Source organism: Thermobia domestica, chromosome 3 (assembly GCF_964235325.1).
Source record: "Thermobia domestica chromosome 3, izTheDome1.hap1.1, whole genome shotgun sequence".
Classification (NCBI taxonomy): Eukaryota; Metazoa; Arthropoda; class Insecta; order Zygentoma; family Lepismatidae; genus Thermobia; species Thermobia domestica.
In genome coordinates this window covers 44,219,367-44,241,340 of record NC_137456.1, presented here as the reverse complement: position 1 = coordinate 44,241,340, position 21,974 = coordinate 44,219,367, and the positions used below count along the sequence as shown (strand labels likewise).

At 34.8% G+C, this 21,974-nt stretch overlaps 1 protein-coding gene across 2 annotated transcripts in view; it reads left to right on the top strand.

The window, feature by feature from the left end:
- LOC145680337 (fatty acid synthase-like) overlaps nt 1-21,974 on the top strand; it is a 248,780-nt gene that overhangs the window by 73,362 nt on the left and 153,444 nt on the right. The window lies entirely within an intron of this gene.

Here is a 21,974-nt window from a genome sequence, read left to right as displayed (position 1 = left end):
GAGGGTAAAATTGCTCTAGATTTCCTGGACTATATATTTTTAATTATGTTTTATGCTTTATTTTCTTAAATTATGCTTTATTGTGCTTTTAAAATTAGTTTCTTCTGGACCCTTAGATAACAACAACCATATTCAAGGTACCAACCATATGTGTAAATTGCTGTTATGCTTTTTATGCTTTTGGGTTGCTCTAGTAATTATGGAAAATCTGGTCTTCCAAATGGAAGGAAATCTTATTTTATTACCAGTGCGTGCGCAATTCTTCCAATACAGAATAGAAACTCTTATTTATGGAGAATTAGAATTCAAAGTGTACAACATGAAAGTAGAACTTAAAAATACAATAAATAAGAACTTAATTAAGTATTAAGTGTGCAATAGGCTTTATGTAATGCATGTCGTTGTCCCCAAACTGTTTCGACAATGCATTACTCATGTCTGTATATTCGGTCAAAAGTGAAATTAACATTTACGTAACTTAGAAGAAAGAAAAAAAAATAGGAAAGAAAGAAAGAAACATGCAAATAAATGCCAAGAAAACGATTGTGTTCACGGGCTTCCAACTATCTATCTTTTTAAAGTTTAATTTTGTTGATAACCGTAATTAGTGTAACAAGTTAAAACTAAATGATTCCAAGATTTAAACATAATTTAAGTGTAAAGTAAACCACTAATGTAGGACGTAATTCATGTAGACCGATTCAATCACTATTCACGTGTCAGAGGGAGTGGAACAAGTGTTTAATTTCGCAGATATACGAGGTGTGTTAAAAAAAAAACTTTCTTTAAAAACAGCACCAATGGCTACCGTGTGCGGTGTCTTGGTAAAAGATCGATTTTTATTTGGTTCCGATCTCTGTATTAGTTGTCGAGTAACAAACAACACATTGAGTAATCTCGCGCATAAGCTGCTCGTCAGATTAGTGGGAAAGCAAAAATGAAGAAGTTGGACGAACTGTACGTCTTCAGCAACCTCACAAACAGTTAAACTATCATACAATTCCCGCTAATTACAGCGCGCACTATCTCAGTATATAGGTCGCCTATTAGGGTGGAAGATCCTTAGTACCTTCGGCAACCGAACATCTGCCCTCCGTGAAACGCTTAAACCAATCAAGGATGTTATAAAATAGAGGATCTGCCCATATCATATGAACTCAATGAAGCCGAAAAACAACCGAGCATCGTCTGAGCCGGCACGTCTGATTGGCTACTCTCGTTTTCGCCATGATTGTTGGCTCGAAACATTGCGATCTTAGTGGCGCGGAGTGGGCAGAGTAGGTGTGGCTAAGCTGTGACGTATGGCTTCACGATTTTGTTGTATGGGCATATCCTGTATTTTATAACATCCTTGAAACCAATCAATCATAGCATTGCGGTCGGCTCATGTAGTCAACCTTGTATCCTTGGTTAAGTATTTGGAACATTTCCGTGGAAGTTTTCCCCAGTTCTACACAAAATTTCTCGCAGAAACGCTGTTCCTCAATTCCTTCATTGTTGCTTTTCCACTAACTAGATGAGCAGATTATGCACGACGTCATTCAGAAAGTAGTTACTCGGCAACTAACGCATAGATAGGAAGCCAATAAAAAACAATATATATATATATATATATTACCAAGATATAGCGCTATATGCGCACGGTAGCCGGAGCACGCCACCTGAACCGTTGGCCCGCAATTTATAAAAATTTCCGTCTTTTCTGGAACATACCTCTTACGTTGTATACTGCAGTGGTTCCCAACCATTTCTGATTGACGACACACTTTACTGAATTCCCATGGCGTCGCGAGACTTGTTTTATTAATAATAATATAAATTATAATAGACTCTTTGACTGTATGTAGCACTGAGGGGTTGTTGCTACAGCTGGAGGTGTCTGAAAATTGATTTTGACTAATCATTAAATTCGCGACACAACCCTGTGGGATTGCGCGACACAGCGGTTGGGAACCACTGGTATGTCGTATTATTCTTAGACTTTTACCAAATGTCAAATGCTTTTACATTATTTCGAACTTTAGTGTTTCATATCCTTATGCAACATAGCAGGCACGTAGCCAAGGGGGGTCCAGGGGGTCCGGATTGAAAAATTTAGGGAAGGATGAAACAAATAGAAACGAGAAAAAGAAGAATCAACGTTAAAAATAAAAATGTATATCAAGCTTTTGGTTATTTTTTCTTACGAGAAGATTTGTATTACTTGCAATTCATGGTGGCGAATGAGCGGGATATCCTGAAAAAAGTCAGGGAATTTGAAATTTGTAGAAAAGTTACGGAATTCTCTGAATTTCTGCTACTAGTCACGGAAATTTCAAGCTTTCGAAAGCATAGTACCATTCTGTAACAGTGTGGACATTTTTAATCATAATTTTTCGTCATCGCTTCTCTGCAACATCAAACATATTTCAGAAACAGTTTTCTACTTCTCCTTTAACGCAGATAATGTAAAAGATACATTACAAGACATTAAAGACATTATTGAATATGTACTTTTGATATTAGTGGATATATCATTTTTTATAATAGTTGAGGTCATAATGAAAGGAAAATTGTTATATTTCAGTGAACAAAGGAAGGAACGTAAATATTATAAAACCTTTTCCAATACTTTATTTTATTCATTTACTCGAGATTTCTTCGTAGTTTGTTATTAAAACATCTACTAACATATCCTCATTTTATTGTCCTAACAAACCAGTAAAATAATTTCGATTGATCGAGCTTCTGGTATGGTAACCACAGCACTTCATGTCACGTCACCCCCCCCCCCGCTATTACGAAATCCTGGCTTAACGAACCAATATATGTTGCCAGTAAAATAGTTTAGAATGATCGAGCCCCTGGTGTGATGAGCATAGTATATCATGTCACGGACACCCCCCTACGTGCCTGAACATAGGATTTCTAAAAGACAGGATTAACATGGGCTCCTAGTTATGTTTGAGACTTAAATATGATGCAGTTGGCGGGAACACGGGTCATCAAGTAGGCACAGGCCCACATGTGAACCACAAACGATGAGATTAGCGCCACTCCTTTGTGCTAATTTGTGCACGAAACTCCATTGTTTGTGCTTTATTAGTTTTGGAGATATGAGCGAAAAACTGATAGGGTTCAGTGTGAACTTGCCCCCCCCCCTACCAGGTTTTCGCTTGTGTCAGGAAATAATAATGCATAAACCATGGGCGGCGATTAGGGGGGGCAAAGAAGGGCAGTTGCCCCCCACTTTTTTAAGCAACCCTTTAATGTATACAGTTTTACTTGGAAATGTAAAGTTTTTCTATGTATTACTGTTTCATAGAAAAATTGTACAATATAATATTTGCCGTTGTGTGAGTACGTACTGGTTGTCTTCCCGTGGAGTTAAGAAATCTACAGGAATTGCGTTTTAATTGCCACGGAAAATGACCCAAAGAATAATCTATTGGAGCACAATTCCAGCATATTTTCACTTTTCCTTACAAGGGATTGATACGTAAGTCAGCCGCTTTGAAACTAATTGAGAGAACATTTCGCTCAAAAAGAAGTCTTTCACAAGTTATTCTTTAATTGCACAAAAATTGACAGTTCCTAAAATGTCTTTCTTTCTTTCTAATAGTAAGAAATATTGATTAAAAAGAGATTAACAAGAAGCAACTTCTACTTTTTCCATTGTTTTCCAGTGTAATATACGAATGAAGTGGTGTGTTTAGGAGTGTACGAGTGCATATACAATTAAATTTAGTGAATTCAACATAATTCAAGGTTTTAGGATTATTTTCTATAACTGGAGTGTGGAGTGATTGTGAGTGTTTTGATGTGTTGCAAGAAAGTGAAAATTGCACCTAATGGTAATGAACATGTTTCGGGAAGCTGTAAAAGCAAATATATCTTTAAATGTCGTAGCATATTAATAATTTAATTTTCATTCTGTCTTTCATTTTCTGAGAGTAATAACATACATTTAATAACATGTGTGAATTAAATATATAAATTGTTTATTAATCCCCAGTTTCAATATAACCATTGCAAAACAAACCTCATTATCATTAGTATGATTAATATTATCTTTTCTATTTATTTGTTTTGCAAATTTGTTAGTATATAATCTAATCACACAATTTCCCAAATAGTTTTAAGATGCTCATGAGTAAGGAATCAAATCTCTTCTTACATCTTCGTTGTTTAAGAATACAAAGCGCTAGTAACTACTTGTGTTCCTCTTGTCAATTTACTTATAAAATATGCAATACGATATACAGTATTTTAACCTAAAATGATAATATCCTGTTAGTTACACAACCAGGGAATCTACGGTTGATATACAAATATTCAGATCATGTTTCCCCCCCCCACTTTTAATGTCCAATCGCCGCCACTGGCATAAACGATAAGGTTTCGTGCACAAACGATGCACTAATCAACCACATTAATTCCATTGTTTGTGCTCCAAGTCGGGGGACCAAGTTCACGTAACTATAGAGGAGAAAACAAGAGAAGGTCTCTGATAGCTCGTAGCGTCGTTGCTATAACTCACGTGTCAAGACTTTTTTTTTTTCGTTGCATCTATAATGGCAATTTAATTACTGGTTATAAGACGCAGTGACCGTGATTGATAACACTAGCATCAAAGTAGGGGCTGCATTTTGCCCCCACATGGTAAGAAACTTCAGAAACCATCTCTTGTTCGCCCTGCTATAAAATCCTGTAATGTCCCGTCTTTTGACAACAGTCCTATCACCAGTCCGGCTTCAATTTTTCTAATATATATATATATATATATATATATATATATATATATATATATATATATATATATATATATATATATATATATAGAGAGAGAGAGAGAGAGAGAGAGAGAGAGAGAGCGAGAGCGAGCAGTGGCGTCTCTCGAGGGAAGTCACATTAGTAAAAAAAATAAACTTTACTTTCACTTCATACACACACACACACAAGTCACACGTATCACTTCACACCAAGTAATGGTAACTTGTGTTGTGTAATTCTCATTCTTGAATACAAGAGGTAGCAAGTCGCTAACACTCTTGTCTTTGATCAGAGCGGTCCCGGGTTCGATTCCTGATTCGATTGTATTCGATTCCTGAGAGACCACTCGGTCGAAAAAGGTGTAAAAGCTGTTTGAGTGATATTTTCCTTATTCACACCAGACAAATACTGGCATGGTGCCTAACATACAGGTCCCATGCCGCTTCCTTCTTTCCCCAATCCTCTCTTCTTTCCCTTTCCTCGGATAGTGTGATTGTGGAGAGACGTCTTCCCTCATATGTGATAGTCTAACATAATTATTAATGCCGAAAGCCCAGAAATCTAGTTCCTAATCCCTAATCCCAAGAAGTAGCAAACTAGGTAAGCTTTCTTCTCTTAGGGCACATGGCCACGTTAAATGAATCTTGTAGCTGTCAAAAAAAAAAAAAAAAAAAAAACTTGCAACTCCATCTTTCTATTTACTCGTGTACATATTACAACTTCTTGAAAGAAAGAAAGTTATTTCCACCTATGCAGCACTGCACTCTTAGTGGACAAACAGTGAACCTCTTCATTAAAAACGTGTATTTTGGCGCACTCCCCCTCCTTATCCAAAAGAATCCGTTGTTTCTGAAGCGGCGAAACTGGTTTTTCCTTTATGTCAGCGGAAGGGCGATAGCAGGTAGCAAGCAAGACGTATCAGAAACTTGCACACTTTTCAACTCCTTGCAAGATGGAAAAATGTTTTATGACCCTTTCAAGACTATGTGTACAAGGTGAAATATGGTAGGGTTTCAAGATTTTTTTTTTAATGACAGCTACAAGTTGTTCTAACGTGGCAACTCCCTTTTAGTTTCAAGCGGTAAGAAATTTATTTTATTACCAATGTGACTCCCCTCAAGAGACGCCACTGCTGAAGACAGTATCCTTACAATGTTCCTTGACGTATATCCCATCATCATAAAAGTTTTTTTTTTTTTTTTATCGTGGCAAGTCGCTTATTGCAAATTTACAAGCTTCAAAAAATATGACCCCTTCGTTTTGAGCAACAATTAATCAATACAATAGTGGTTCCCAGCGTTTTTGAGTAACGATAGAATTTCCTGAACGCCCTATGAGAACACACGTTGATTTTTAATAATAATAATAATAATAATAATAATAATAATAATAATAATAATAATAATAATAATAATAATAATAATAATAATAATAATAATAATAATAATGTAAATTATAATAACCAAACTCTCTTAAGTTTCAATAGAGTGGACTTCTATGTACTGTTGAGAACTGTTCTTGTTTCTGGAGACGTTGACTGCTATAAGTTTTAATCTGTTCTCAAAATTTATTTTTAATTATTGAATACTCCATGATCTTTTTTGCGACATGCTGGTAGGAACCCACTGTACAGCAATGTAATTTTATCATTTCTTCCCCTTCGTTTTTATAACATACTTTTTTTTTTATCAATCCCTAATAAGGTAATTATTCTAAAAGGAATATACCTATTAAACCAGTCTCTTTTTTTCCTCTTTTTACAGTATTACAACTGGCTTACTTTTTTTTTTTGTTAGATCATAATCTTGTAACTTTAATTTCAAGCATTTACAACTAATTAGAGTAGGTATATCAAATCCAGTATCTCAAGTGCGCCAAATAGCCATCAGTGTACATTGATGCGGACCACAAGAAGAAAGTCATACGTAATTAAATATTTTTAAAAATACATAAAATCAAACCTAATATTGTAGTGCTTCTAAAAACTAGAAGGAAAAAATGGAATGAAATGAAATTTTTGAGTTTTACGTCTCACGGTTATGCCGGTTAGGCTAAAGGAGACGGTGATTATGAGAAATGAATGAAAATGGTGGAATGAAGAAAGTGGGAGGAAACTGGAGAACCCCGAGAAAACCCACGCACATGGTGTTTGTCCACCACAAAGTTCACTTGGAGGGGGATGGGATCGAAGCACAAGAGGTGAACGCTCTACCACTGAGCCACCGCGGCCCCAACACTACAAGGAATGAAAGGAGGTAATCACAGGTAATACAGGTAGACCGATATTTATTATTTCTTTCCCAACACCTGGCATCTTTTTCCTGCAATCAGCGTTTAGATGTTAGAAAACATGTTTCTCGTACTAACAATTTTCAGAACAGAGGTCAAATATATGTCTGTTATTCTAGATCACATTCTTGACTTTTCCTTATATACATATATTGGAAAGAGTCTTGAAACTTGACCTAGATCTACCGATTTCACCACTCAATAGAGCACGAAGAGTGTGTTCAGGTCGTCAACTCCCATTCATGAAATTTTGCCAAGCTTGTCGTTCGCGCTAAACAGGGAATATCTCCTGACTGTGCAGTGTTGCCAGATTCTCACTAACTTTGGTTTTGATATTTTTTGTTGTAGTAGTTCTGTCATACTTTTGCTGTTGTTATTAATTCAAATACTTGCTTTCGTTCGTGTTTTAGTTCTTTAAGCGTATTTTTTGTTGCTAGCTCATCATATCTTTCAAATTTGGCAACATTGTTGGTGCAGTTCTGCTATTTGATGTTTTCTCTAGTGTGCGTTCTGAAGGCAGCTCCACGAATCTAACCGAATTCTTCCGATGTATTACACGTGATGCAAAACAGTTCAATGATTTGTGTGGAGCCCAGGCTTCACGAATCGCTGCGGTCACCATAAAGCTCTGAAATTTTGTACAGATACGTACACCTAATGCCAATACCATATTGGGTCATTCCATGTCAAATCACCTAGAACACCATGCTTCAATATCAGATTCTCTTCAAAAAAAATTTCATACATAAATACCAATTAAATTATGCTAAATTATTTTTTTTTCGATTTTTTGGATGCGAAATGGACCGGGCAGAAATTTTTGAAAAATGTGAATTTTGCTTCAATTTCACCTTTTGGCACTCATAGAATTAATTTACTTTAACTTCCTTATTTTTAAAGTTATTGGGCTCATCCAGGTGTCAAATGAAAGCTTATTTTTTGCTCTTTCAGTAGATCTTAAGGTTACACCGTCAAACATTAATGGCCACACAAAGCAAATTTTTGGGTTTTTACAAATTGTGCCATTGCTCAAAAGTTACAACTATGAAACTTTTGAAACTTTTTTTGTACATTTATCTTAATATGTACATGGTATGGTTAAAAAAATAAAGAGGGTGTTTTTTTGTATTTTTGTAATTATTATTTTTTATGTACGGAAATATACAGTTTTAAGTTTTGTTATAAATAGTGTCATTGCTCGTAAGTCACAACTATGGAACTTTTGAAACTTTTTAAATAGATTATCTTAGCACATACATGATATGGTTAAAAAAATAAAACGGGTGCTTTTGGTATTTTTGTAATTATTATTTTTTGGTATTTTACATATACGGAAATATACAGTTTTAAGTTTTGTTATAAATTGTGTCATTGCTCGTAAGTTACAACTATGGAACTTTTGAAACTTTTTTAATAGAGTATCTTAGCACATACATGATATGGTTAAAAAATAAAAAGTGTGCTTTTGGTATTTTTATTATTATTATATTTGTACATCAAACTGCAATTCATGAATCGCTCTGGGACTTCTATATTCTATTGGCCAGAAAATGAAGACTTTTGTTGGATATCTTTTAAAAATATCATCTGGGAAGTTCCTGTTCCCTCTTACAAGCGAATCAGACTTACGCAACTGACAGGAAAATTAAAAGAAGACATGATATCATCCAGGAAAAGAATGGGCTGTGAAATATAGGACACAACATTTTGTATGTAAACCTATGTAATTCTGAGAAGTATTACTGGTATAGATATGTGTGTTTATTGTTTTCATCTATGTTCATTAGTCTATTATATCATATTTCTGTTCATAGGATTTGTAAAAATCACTCAATCCCTTACATTGCTAGGCCTATACTTTCCATTCACAAAACCGCAAGATTATTACAAAAAGATATTCCTTTTTGTTATTTAACCATACCTAGTAAATGCAAACTAATCCTGTAAAAAGTTACAGAAATTTGATAGTTGTAAGCGATGATACAATTGGGAAAAAAGTCGAAAGTCATAGTTAAAGTACAAAAACATAATATCATGGTAATACCAAAACTACACATTACACCAGTTCTATTTTTAAGCATACCTAATATTCACTAAGATGATTATTTGAAAAATTTTAAAGTGTGACAGTTGTCACTTCAGAGTAGGGATGGTCAAAATTTTCCGAAATCGGAAATTTCACTTTCCGGATTTTTTTCCGAATTCCAATTTTTCCGAATTCCGAAATTCTTTCGAGTTTACTTTCCGGAATCCGGAAAGTAAAGATTCCGGAATTGACCATCAATACTTCGGAGGAAAGGCATAATCTGTTAACAACAGTAAATCTGTATATTTCTGTACATTTAAAACACAAATAATAATAATAATAATTAATAATTGATAATTAATAATAATAATAATAATAATAATAATAATAATAATAATAATAATAATAGCAAAAATACCAAAAGCACACTTTTTATTTTTTAACCATATCATGTAAGTGATAAAATGATTCTATAAAAAGAAGCTTCAAGAGTGTCATAGTTGTAACTTATGAGCGATAACACAACTTATAATAAAACTTAAAACTGTATATTTCCGTACATGTAAAATAAAAAAATGCAAAAATACCAAAAGCACACTTTTTTATTTTTTAACCATATCATGTATGTGCTAAGATAATTATATTAAAAAGTTTCAAAAGTTTCACAGTTGTAACTTACGAGCAATGACACAATTTGTAACAAAACTTAAAACTGTTTATTTCCGTACATAAAAAATAATAATTACAAAAATACAAAAATACACCCTCTTTATTTTTTAACCATAGCACGTGCATATTAAGATGAATGTATAAAAAAGTTTCAAAAGTTTCATAGTTGTAACTTTTGAGCAATGGCACAATTTGTTAAAAAAACAAAAAAAACTTTGTATGCCCATTAATGTTTGACAGTGTAACTTTTTGAAAGGTTACTTAATATCTACTGAAAGAGGAAAAATTAAGCTTTCATTTGGCACCTCGATTAGTACAATAACTTTAAAAATAAGGAAGTTATGATAATTTTAGTTCTATGATGTTGAGTGCCGGAAAGTGAAATTGAAGCAAAATTCACATTTTTCAAAAATTTCTCCCCGGCTCATTTCTCAGCCAAAAAATCGAAAAAAAAATAATTTAGCATAATTTCATTGATATTAATGTATGAAAAAAATTGAAGAGAATCTGAGACATTGAAACACGGTCATGTTTTAAAATTAGGTGATTTGACATGGAATGACCCTATTATCACATAGCTTGTGGTTAGTAAGTAAGCAAGCTATTAAGAAAGTTATTAATGTTAACGATATATCCTGTCCTGTTATGCAACCAAAATGCTTTGGAGTTGGCATGCACAGTATAACATACAGGAGATCATAAACTAACATTTCAGATTGTGAATCAATATACAGTACTTAAATTAGTTTTCGACTAGCTGGAGATTTCGCCCTAGACCCCCGTATTTGCTCGGCCTACGACTTCGCATTTCTCATTCCCCTAACATATCTCTAGTGTTAAAAGATTTAGATATGGTAATTTTATTACAAGAATTATTATAATTCTCACCTTTTTCCTTCCCTTGTAGGGGAATAGGGAAATATCAGAAAACGCTGAAACACATTTCCCAATTATTTTAAATGAAAAGTCTAAGTACCAAATACTGTGTCTCCAACCTTAAGGGACTTCGAGAATATTTGCCATCTTGTTTTAACAATTGCAAATAACATCATTTTTTCTTCCCGCCATTTTCCCCCCTTATTGGGGAAATTTCAAGAAATGCTGAAACATGTCTTTAATGATTTCAAATGAAAATTTTAAATATCAAAATTCATGTCTTTTAACCTAAAGGATTTCCAGATATGTTCATCCTGTTATAACAACTGTAATAACCATAACCTTTCTTCTTCTTTCATTTCTTTCTTTTTCTTTTTTTGCTTCCCTTCTAAGGGAAATGTCAAAGAATGATGCCACACATGTCTAAATATTTTAACCCCTTTGGATACGCAAACAAATAGACTCCTTAAAACTCATCCAAGCTTATGATTGGGTAGATTTATTTCACGAACTAGATGCAACTGAGACTTAGAAACTACACTTGTTCTCTCCGTCCAGATGCTGTGATTATATTCCATACCCGTCATCAACGGAACAATCGGCTGTATGCGTATATGCCTATGACTATCTCTAGAGGGTTGAACGGGAAGTCCAAATACGAAATTTCATGTCTCTATCCTTTAGATATTCGGAGATATGGACATTTTTGAAAAAAAAAATTGGAAAAATCCTTTCTTAGTGATACCTTATGTCACAAATCCTATACTTCTCATATCCCTAAGATATCTATGAGAGCCAAGACTCCTTCTTTCATACGTACTGCCGCACCACAAGAAAGAATTGTTGAAATATTATAATTCTTTCAATAATTTCCTTCTTATTGTCCCCTAAAAGATTTCCACTGGGCGGCATGAAAATTTCTCATTTGATATAGAAAAAATGGAATCTTTAAACTTTACGTCCCACGCTTATGCCGGTTAGACTAAAGGAGACGGTGATGATGAGTAATGCATGAAATGGTGGAATGAAGAAAGTGTAAAATTCAAGGGGCCACCAGAAGTAATTGTTAAAAATTTACAATTCATTTGCGATCTGCGTATAAATACGACTTCTGGATATGTGGCATAAAAACTACTGGAAAAACACACACCAACTTGTGCTAGGTGGCTACTAAAAGTACGAATGCTACATAACCGAGTCAGCACAGGGCGAAGCAGGTGATCCGCGGGTAGCGCGGGGTGAGTCAAAGGGAATACGTGCGGGAGCGATGGTGATATGCGCGTAAGCGCGGGTAGTAAAATGAAATGGATTTTGGCAATGATGCGAGCACTTATCATGGTTTCTTACTAGTAACGCTCCACTTGTAGACATAAAAATCAGGTTCTGTGCACTGTGCAGAAAAATACCGCTTGGTGGTAAATAGCATCTAACAGTCATCTTTCATATGTAGTCACGTATTTTATCCGTCCTACAGCATTTTCAATTATTTTACACTAGTAGTCCTACACCTGTAAACCTAAAATACAGTTGTATTTCTTTGTCACCAGCAGGAATTTGTTCCTTGTAAACATGTCTTTCCATGCAAAGCAGGCCGATAGCCAGCCAAAAAATGTAGGGGGGGATAGAAGTTAGGGGGGCCGATCCAAGCATATTATAGTTCATTTGCAAGCTTACCGTAAAAATTTTAGGGAGTTAGTAAAAATTTAGGAGTACCCGCCCCTAGCCCCCCGTGGATACGGCTCTGATGCAAGGTAGTGAATTTTACCTCTAAATCTCCCAAAATATGGTGCGCCAAAACTACATAAGCACCTTTTTATATAGAGAGATAACTAATTGAATGTGAACACATCTTATAAACAGAAGGTTGAACAAATAGTATTATAAAAAAAACTTTTAAAACGGTTTTTATGAAATACACAAAAAAGGAGAAAATATTTTTTTCATCGAGTAAAATTAAGAACTGGGAATAAGACCATAAAAGGATTGAACGCGTGACTATAATGGGTTCCAGTGAACCATTTGCATTGTTAGACCTTTCTTCATATTTTATACTCAGTATTTCTATGTGTGTATCTTTAATAGACCAAACTTCAAACATACTTTAATTTCAATGTTGCCAAAATTTATTGCAAATCATGTGTCTGTCTTACAATGTTACTAACGGACTTTATAACAGAAACACTGGTTCGTTCTATAATAGTTCGGTTTAATAATACTATGAATGTTTCTTACTATTCCACAATTAAAGGAAAATGCACATGAACAACAACACTGTTGCCAAAATGTCAACACATAAATTAGCTAAATGAAAGATGGAATCACTTCATGTTTAGACACAATTAACACATTCCCGGCGGGAGCTCATGTGGTTCGGATTCCACGTTAATCAGTAGGTCCACGTCTCATATAGCCTCGCTGCTGAAAGGGACGTAAAACTCAAAATCAACTCAACTCAACAATTAACACAATAAAGTAGATCACTTCTACGATTATACGATTTTTTTTTAATGCATAGAATTAGGTCCACAAATATTAAGAAGAACCTAACACTCATTTTACTTTAACTCATGATTCTAAAACTACTCCTTACTATCTGTAATGCTATTTTACTTGTGCCTTTTAACAGAAGCTTTGCGAACTAGAGATTAAAGGTTGGAATTGAGACGTTTTGAATAGATAGGGCATACTCAACAAAGGTTTGTTCTAAGAAAAATTAGTTTTGAATTTCATTCATTAGGGCAAAATGAACAAAACTTCCCTCTATCAATTAGTTATTATTACTGTCGTTGTTATTAAAATTGCTATTATTTATAATGAAAAAGGACCTGGTGTTGAGTTCATCTTTACTAACCAGAACGCCTAATTTGTTCTTCGTTAAAAGGCAAAAGGTAGCAGAGAACAAAGTTGGATTGTGAGGTCGGGTATAGTTTAAAAATACGTTGTCACTTGCGCTGATTAAAACAAAACAAATATATATATATATATATATATATATATATATATATATATATATATATATATATATATATATATATATCAAAACTACTTCAATGTAACAATGCCCATTAAAGAGGGACAAATTGTTCGCAATAAAAAATTGCAAGATTGGAAAGTAAGTCGCTAAATCATTTAAAAATCCCCCAAAATATCGCCAATCCGAAAAATTATCTTTTTGTGGCTATCTTCGAAGGTGAAGCCCCTAGATTTAGCGACTTTTCCCCAAATTGGCTACACTGAACAACACTACGGTCTTGTAGCTTTAAGGCTATTCATAGTTTCAGGCAGTGACGCCAACCTGGAAAATTATCAAATCCCATCTCTAGAGTCAAAAAGTCCCAATCTGCTTTTCAATTTCCCACCTTATACTAATTACAAGATAATAATAATAATAATAATAATAATAATAATAATAATAATAATAATAATAATAATAATAATAATAATAACAATAATATAAAGTGAAACTATTCAATTTTCTACGAACATAAAATAGCTTGTGAGTAAGTATTCCTTAATCGAAAAAAAAAGCATTGTTTGTTATCAGAAATGCACTATGCACATCACACCTTTGTGTGCATTCATCTCATGCTGAGCCTAATGATACGAGAAAAACTTTGTTTTTCACACATGTTGTTTGGAAAGTTTGGAAGTTGATAGTTTCTCGTTTGATATTTTGCTTTGTTTTTTTTTCATTTGTTTCTTGTTTTATATATTTTTTTCTTTCTTTCATTCGTTCGTTTGTTCATTATTTTATCAAAGGACAATTTTAGTTAGTTCCTTGGCGGTTCTTTACACGAACCACTGGCATCAGCAGCGCATAAACTTTGGGAGGAACAAGCGTATGAAATACCCTTAGGAAAACCGGAGGTGCAGGGGTTCTGCCCCAGAAAATTAAAAAAAAAAAAAAAAAAAACTGTCTTCGTACATTGCATTTGAAGGGTAAGGGGAAAAAAGAAGGAATATCACAAAATTGCGTTTTCGAGAAAACGGCGTTTTAATATTGAAAACAGCGTAAAAAGGATAGGGTTAGTCAAATTTTGCCCCTTTTTACATGGATATTTTTACATCTACGCATGCATCGCATATACAGTCAAATAGTACCAAGAGTCACCAACAGATAGGACAAAGCACGCATATGGACATTTCTTGTTTTTTTTTTTTTTTTTTTCCTTACATTTCATTTTAAAGCATTTTTGACTTGGGAAGCTAACAAATACTTTTAGATAAAAATTTTGTTTTATTTATTTTTACCTTTGATAGTTTAGTTTTCTGGAAAATGTGGTAGTAAAACATACTCACACTTTACAGTTTTTGTTCCTTCATTCAAACAGTAAAATTCAACCTTGTTTTACAATTTTAATTAAACTTAAATGATACCAAGTGTATGTGAAAAACAAAATAATGATAAAAGGTAGAGTGAAGTGAATACTCAGAAACAATAAAGTCTTGAAGGCCGCTTTTAGGCCTAGAAGCCTACACCCAATGTAAATGAGATTCAACAAATTATAGAGTAAAAATAGTTGAAATTTAATTATTTATTTATTTCTAAGTTAAACTAAAGTCGCTTTGCTGCTCGCTATCTAAACAAAAACAATTTGTTACTTTGCAGTTTACTCCATCTCCACTTCCAAAGGGCCAAAAACTGACAGTTTTTTCTTTTCTTTTCTTTTTTTCTTTCTTCTTTTCTTTTTACAATTGGAAACAAACTTGTGGAGATGGAGTACTTTTTTACAATTGGAACAACACTTTGTTTAACATTGTTTTGTGACCGTAGCAAACTCTACATGGTGGAGCCTCTCTTTAGGTCATACTATAGTTAACCTAAGATACTTGAAATGCTGGGAGAAACGAAAATTGTTTAACAAATTTTGGGGTGGCACATTTCCGGTGTTCTCGGTGGAATACCACTTCTTCAGTAGCATGAACTTTCGATTTTAAAAAAAATCTGGTTAAAATGTGAGAATTAACACTACTTTTACGTTCCTTGATCATTCATTATATCTTATTTTCGCCGCTATAAAACTTTATTAGCGTCGATTTTATATATATGAAACATCCCATATACGTTGCCAATTTCGCCGAAAATTCCCTTTATCTCTTTCAGAAAAATTAATGTCAAAAGATCCCAAGAGTTGGCACCATTGTTTTTAAGTATCTACTCGACTGCATCTTCTTTTACAGTTGATAAGCTACATTGAACTGCCATTTTTTAACAAACAAACTAAACAATTTAAATAAGCTGGGACTAAACAGTTACTTTCATTTCAATAATTATTATGCTGCCAAAATGTCTTGAGCCGTGGCAAAAATGCGAACTAAAGCTCACACCCTCATACACCCACGTGTTGAGCCAATAAGGGTTCAGCTGTTGCTAAGCGGGAGAAAGCGAGTGGAATTCCTTCAGCCGATAGCAGCGCTTGCAACGGAAGACTAGGGATCAAGTCAATGTGGTATATTTATAGATTGCTGAAATCTTTAAGATATGTTGACGCATACCGTACACGCCCGTGTAATGTCCGCGTATTATTACCCAAATTTTCAACTAAAGTTGCAGGATATGGACATTACATGAGTCTGTTCGTAAGTTTGATTACTGGTACTTGCCCGGTGTCTGAAACAAATGAAAAGTGTTTAGAAAGAGGACGAAAATACAGTAAATTTAATATTGCTCTATAGTACGGTATGTAATTTTTAGGAAGTACTACTATTTCCATATTTCACAAATGGTAGAATTTCCATATTTCAAAATTGGTAGAATTTCTTTTTCTTTTCTTTTTTTTTTTTTTTTTTAAGAATCTAAAATGTGGTCAATATTTTTCCTTCTGTACTTTTCGAAAAAATTGAGGACAGGACATTACACGGGCGTATGTGGCAACTTACTGAAGAATCAAACATTTAAGTGCTATCCCAGCTAAGAAATCGGGGTGCAAACACAATAAATTTTTGTCAATAAGATCAATTAAACGCGTTAACAAAATCAAAATTTGGATGGTCACTCTGCTGGCTCACATGGTAGTTGATGAAAAAATATATTGGAAGGAGCAATTCTCTTTGATCGACGCTCGCGCATCGTGCTAGTTCTGTACCTTGTAGGCCAAAAACACGATTGTTGGTCCTTTTAAAAATGTGATTGTGTTAAAAAAAAATAGATACTGTGCAAATGGGTACTGTCTTAAAAATAGGCAAAAATAGAAGTAGTGTTTTTATTTTTAGCTGTTATCATGCAACCAAGAATTAGCAATACCTCTCGGTTTGTTGTGGCTTATACACGAAAATATTTGTCTGAAACTGTAGTGCATACGGCGTATACACAAAATCATTATTTCCAAAATTTTAGACGACAATTAAACATGTTGTTCATACAGTAGAACATTTTTCTGAAAGTCTAGCCGAAAATAAAATGTGCGGCTCGTACACGAGATTTTTCCTGAAATAGTAGTTGAAAATTAAATTTTCGACTTTACACGAAAATTTCCTCTTAAATTATAAATGAAAATTAAAACATACTTTTCTTACACGAGATCATTTTATGAAATTTTAGCAGAAAATTAAATGTGCATCTTATACGCGAGATTATTCTTTTTCTGAAGTTGTAGGCAAATAGTACAGGGTGGCGCATATGTCACGCATGGGTTGAATCAGTGTATAACGTTTGTGTTTGTAAATGCAAGTAATTATTCTTGTCACAGGAAAGAAGTACATGTTTGGGAGATTTGAAAACACTATGTGTGAAAAATTATGTCCTTCAAATGTCCACCATTTGCAGCCTCACAAAGGTTGGCTTTTTTCAGTACATTGTCCATAACTTTACGAAGAGTTGCTGGATGTAACACAGGCATCTCTGCCCTTATGTTGTTTTTGAGTTGCTCGATGGTTGTTGGTTTGTTGACATATACACGTTCTTTGAGATAGCCCCAAAGGAAAAAATCTGGAGCAGTTAAGTCAGGCGCACATTGAAGTGCCGACGGTATGCTCTCTGGGTGAGTATGAGTGATCTTTGATTTTCAAAATACAGTTCAATCAGTTTCGTGCGTTGTTCAGGACTCAATCTCTCCATGATGAATCTCCCAGGATTCCTTTACAATCCTGAAAAAGATAAACTTCCATTAATAACTTACCAAACAAAAAATTAGGCATTAAAACCCATGCGTGACATATGTGCCACCCTGTATAATTGAATGTGCGCTTATACACCGAAAATACGGTAACCTCGGCGGTGCCGAAACGGAACATTAATCTCCGAACTATCCAACCAAGGCTAGCACTATTTAGGGATATCAAATAGATACACGGTCATTCAATACATAACTGAAAAAGTTGTATAAAAGATACAAAACTTCGACAAAGTTTGTGCTTCTTTGTTATTCTTGGTGGTGTCTTAGAACTACTATCAGATGAACCTGGCACGCCTCCCTTGTGAACGAGATGCTGGGAAATTAGTGAAACAAGATGGCCGCAGCCTTGCAGATTTGCATCAGCGTGGAGCATCGGAGTGCCATTAGGTTTCTGTCAACTGAAGGGTTGAAACCAATCGAAATTCCCCGTCGAATGGCAGTGCAATACGGTGCAATATAAGTGGGCAGATAGGTTCAAACGGGGTGTAACAAATGTTGAAGATTCGCCGCACCCAGGACGCTCTGTCTGTGCAGTCACGGAGAACAATGTTGCGAGAGTTTATGAGTTAATACGGGAAAACAGACGTGTTATGGTACGTGATATTGTAACAAAGATGAACATTAGTGTTGGATCAGATGAAACAACATGGTGGACTGCTTTCGATTGGTTTCACCGCTTCAGCTAACAGAAATTTTAATGACACTCCGTTGTCCACGTTGGTGCAAATCTGCAAGAGTGCCATCATCTTTTTTCACTAATTCCCAGGATCCCGTTTGCGAGGCAGACGTGCCAGGTCCATCTGATAATAGTTCTAGGGCACCAATAAAAATAACAAAGAAGCTTGAAGTTCTGTATGTTTTAAATACAAATTTTTCAGTTGTTTATATTGAACAGATCCAGTGGCGAATCTAGCCTGGGGCCGGGGTGCTTAGCCCCCAGTTTTTTGAGTGTCAAATTAATTGAATTTATAAATTTTTGAAATTTTATAGTAAACTCATGATATCGTAGTCTGGGTTCTAGCTGCCCCGAATTTTCATTTTCTAGATCCGCCACTGAATAGACTTTGTATATTAATGAACTCTAGACTTGCATCGTAGGATGTAAGCATTTCATAACGACCATATTCAATTTAAGATCCGGTTGCATAGCATATAATGACTTATTCATCAACAACACGTCTTCCATAGTGTTAGCATGCAGTTTCACTTCTTCGAGAGCGAAGGTTATGGTTACGTAACTCATATAACCAGATTTGTGGCAGGTTATTTAGACTTGAGGCTATGCAATGTGGCCAAACAAACAGAAAGAGGAAATTGGTATAAAAATAATAAAAAGATCAACTTGACACACTGGAAACTTTCTTTCTAGGAGCAACACGCATGAAATATAGAATGCACAACACGTGCACAACAGAACGATGGACATGTGTGAGTGTGTGTAGTATTAAAAAAAGTTGCTTTTATTTTATTTTATTTTCGAAAGGATCATTAGGGCAACACCTTAGGTAATAACATGAGTCACTGAAAGAATTGGATTGCTCTTTCGCTGTTTTTTGCTTAATGTTAATTAGATTCTAAACATAAATACTAATTAAGACTTTCAATTAAAATTATCACATGTTGGTTCAACCTTTACCTATCCTAATTACAGTGTAAGAAATACGTCATTACTATACCATACATTCGGATTTTTTTAATTATTATTTTCCAAGAAATACAACCTTGAACGGATATAGACACAAAGCAATTACTTTTGTTTATACAGTCTCGAAAGAAGAAGAAGAAGAAAAACTGGCCACTCACCTCTCTGTCAGGCCGGCTGCATATTGACCAGAGGACAGTGTTGCCAGATTGGGCTATAAGTAATGGATTCGGCGAATTTTTAAGTGCCCTCGCTCAGGGTCGTGCCGTGGGGGTGTGCGGGGCGACGGCCCCGGGCGCCGAAGTAAGTGGGGCGAAAAAAATCGGGAGAAAAAAGGAAAAAAGATAGGAAAAATTTCTTGAAATATATGTATGGGGGCGCCGTCATATACTCTCGCCTCGAGCGCTGATTTTCCACGGCACGGCACTGTCCTCGCTACCAAAATTTCAAATTGGGCAACATGCTACGTTTTGGGCTACTTTAATTATCTAAAGGCTGTGGGCCTTATGCAGAGTCGTTCTGCTGCCTGATTAGTGACATACTAAAAAAGTTAGACTAACATATGTTTCCTGCAGTAGTCAGGCATTTAGTATGACGCTAATCATACGTCAAAACGACTCTGCATATAGCCCTATAACTCTTAAGAATGCGCTACTTTTTAAAATTTTCATATATGAACTCACAAAACGATATTAGTTTTATACAATTCAATAAATGTTTTGTTTGTTGAATAGTCTATTCGCAATGAAAGATAATTTTATTAAAATTAAGAATTCTTATTTTAGTACCTTTTAATCTTAAGATCTAACAACACTTGACTTTTGTTAAGTTTGCACTGTTGCAGCATCACTGACCAAGTTGCTGGGTTCGTCAGTGGCCGTTACGGCGAGTGCCTCGTGTTTTGTGTGCTCTGTGAGGACGAGAGTTGAGTGGGCCTTTCTATACATATACATTACACTTACACTCTTTCTTCCATTTACACGTTCATACCTTCCCTTCTTTTTACAACACTTTTTTCCATTCATTTTACACTTCCACTTTTCTCTACCTTTTGCCCTGTCCATCTTGGCCTTCCGCCCTCTTTAACTGTTCGAACTTCTCTCCCGATTTTGACCTTTACCCTATTGTGTCATACTTCTCTCCTGATTTGACTTTTTCCCGATTGTGACATTACTTTTTTTCACGTAATTTTTACTTTATCATACTTATTACTTTGTACATGTCGTATACCTTTGTACTCATCTTATTACTTTTTATCATTTTTCCACTAATCAAATCATTACATTTTACACGTTTCATTACCTTTGTAAATTGCCGATAAGTCTTTTTCAAGACAGTGGCAACGTTCTTTTGCGCCACTTATGTGACGCTTCTACAAAGAAACAAAAAACCAAGTTGCTGTCTCAAGGCCTAATAACTGAACGGAGCTGAGTGAATGTGACCATTGCAAATTTAATTTTTACTGCATTACCCGTATTAACATAATGAGTAAAGTATTTTTTTAAAAAAATCTTCCAAAATTCATGACTCGCAGATAAAGAATTTAACATTTAAATTGGAGAAGTTAGGAATAACAGTGAAAAAACGTACAGTAAAATTTGTAAAGGATACAAAAGCCCACAAAATTGACTTAGATAAACATGTATTTCCTTGGGAATTAGGGATGCGCACGAGACAAGATTTGTGGCTGTCTCGTTTCGAAAATGTGCTGTAAAAGTGATGTCTCGACTCGTAAAATGTATTTTACTATTGGAAGAGCCGTGTCTCGACTCGAATTTTGTCAGGAAAATCCTGTCTCGACTCGTCTCGTGCGCATCCCTATTGGGAATCAAAAAGGTTGCTCTTTTACATTATCGTGAAATTCTTGTTTCTACCACTTTTAGTGAATAAATCATCTCCATCAACGAAATCAATTAATAATTTTTTGACCCTTTACACTCTGGTAAAAATTGACGGTTATACATACATCAAGTACTTCTTAAGAGTTATTGTCTTCCGGACGGACGGACAGACAGGGTAAATATATAAAAGAGTTTTGATTAGTAAAACAAACTTCTTAAAAATGACTCAATAACAAGGACAGAATATATCGTACGCTACATAGGCATATAGAACTCATGCAATCTTGACCAAACTTGGCATGTAGGACGTCTTTGACTTGCTTTAGTACCATGCACAATTCTTTTCCGAGTCCGAGCTGTTGGATATCAAGATTGGGCCTTGACTTACTTTAGTACCATGCGAAATACTTTGTTGAGCAGACCTTTGGTTTCCGAGCTGTTTGCCATCAAGATTAGGCCTTGATTTGCTTTAGTGCCATGTGAAATTATTTTCTAACCGGTAAGCAGACCTTTGGTTTCCGAGTTCTTGGCCATCAAGGTTGGGCCTTGACTTCTTCAATATCATGCGAATTACTTTTCAGAATAGACCTTTGGTTTCCGAGTTATTAGCCAACAAGGTTGGGATTTGGAGTTTGTTAAACTTCTACAACCATGTGAAAGTAGATACAGTATATCTTAGGCATCACCTTAAGAGACCTCATCCCGGCGAAATTAAAATACAGCTAATTTTACAGTAATTATGTGATATCTTCAAATACATAAAA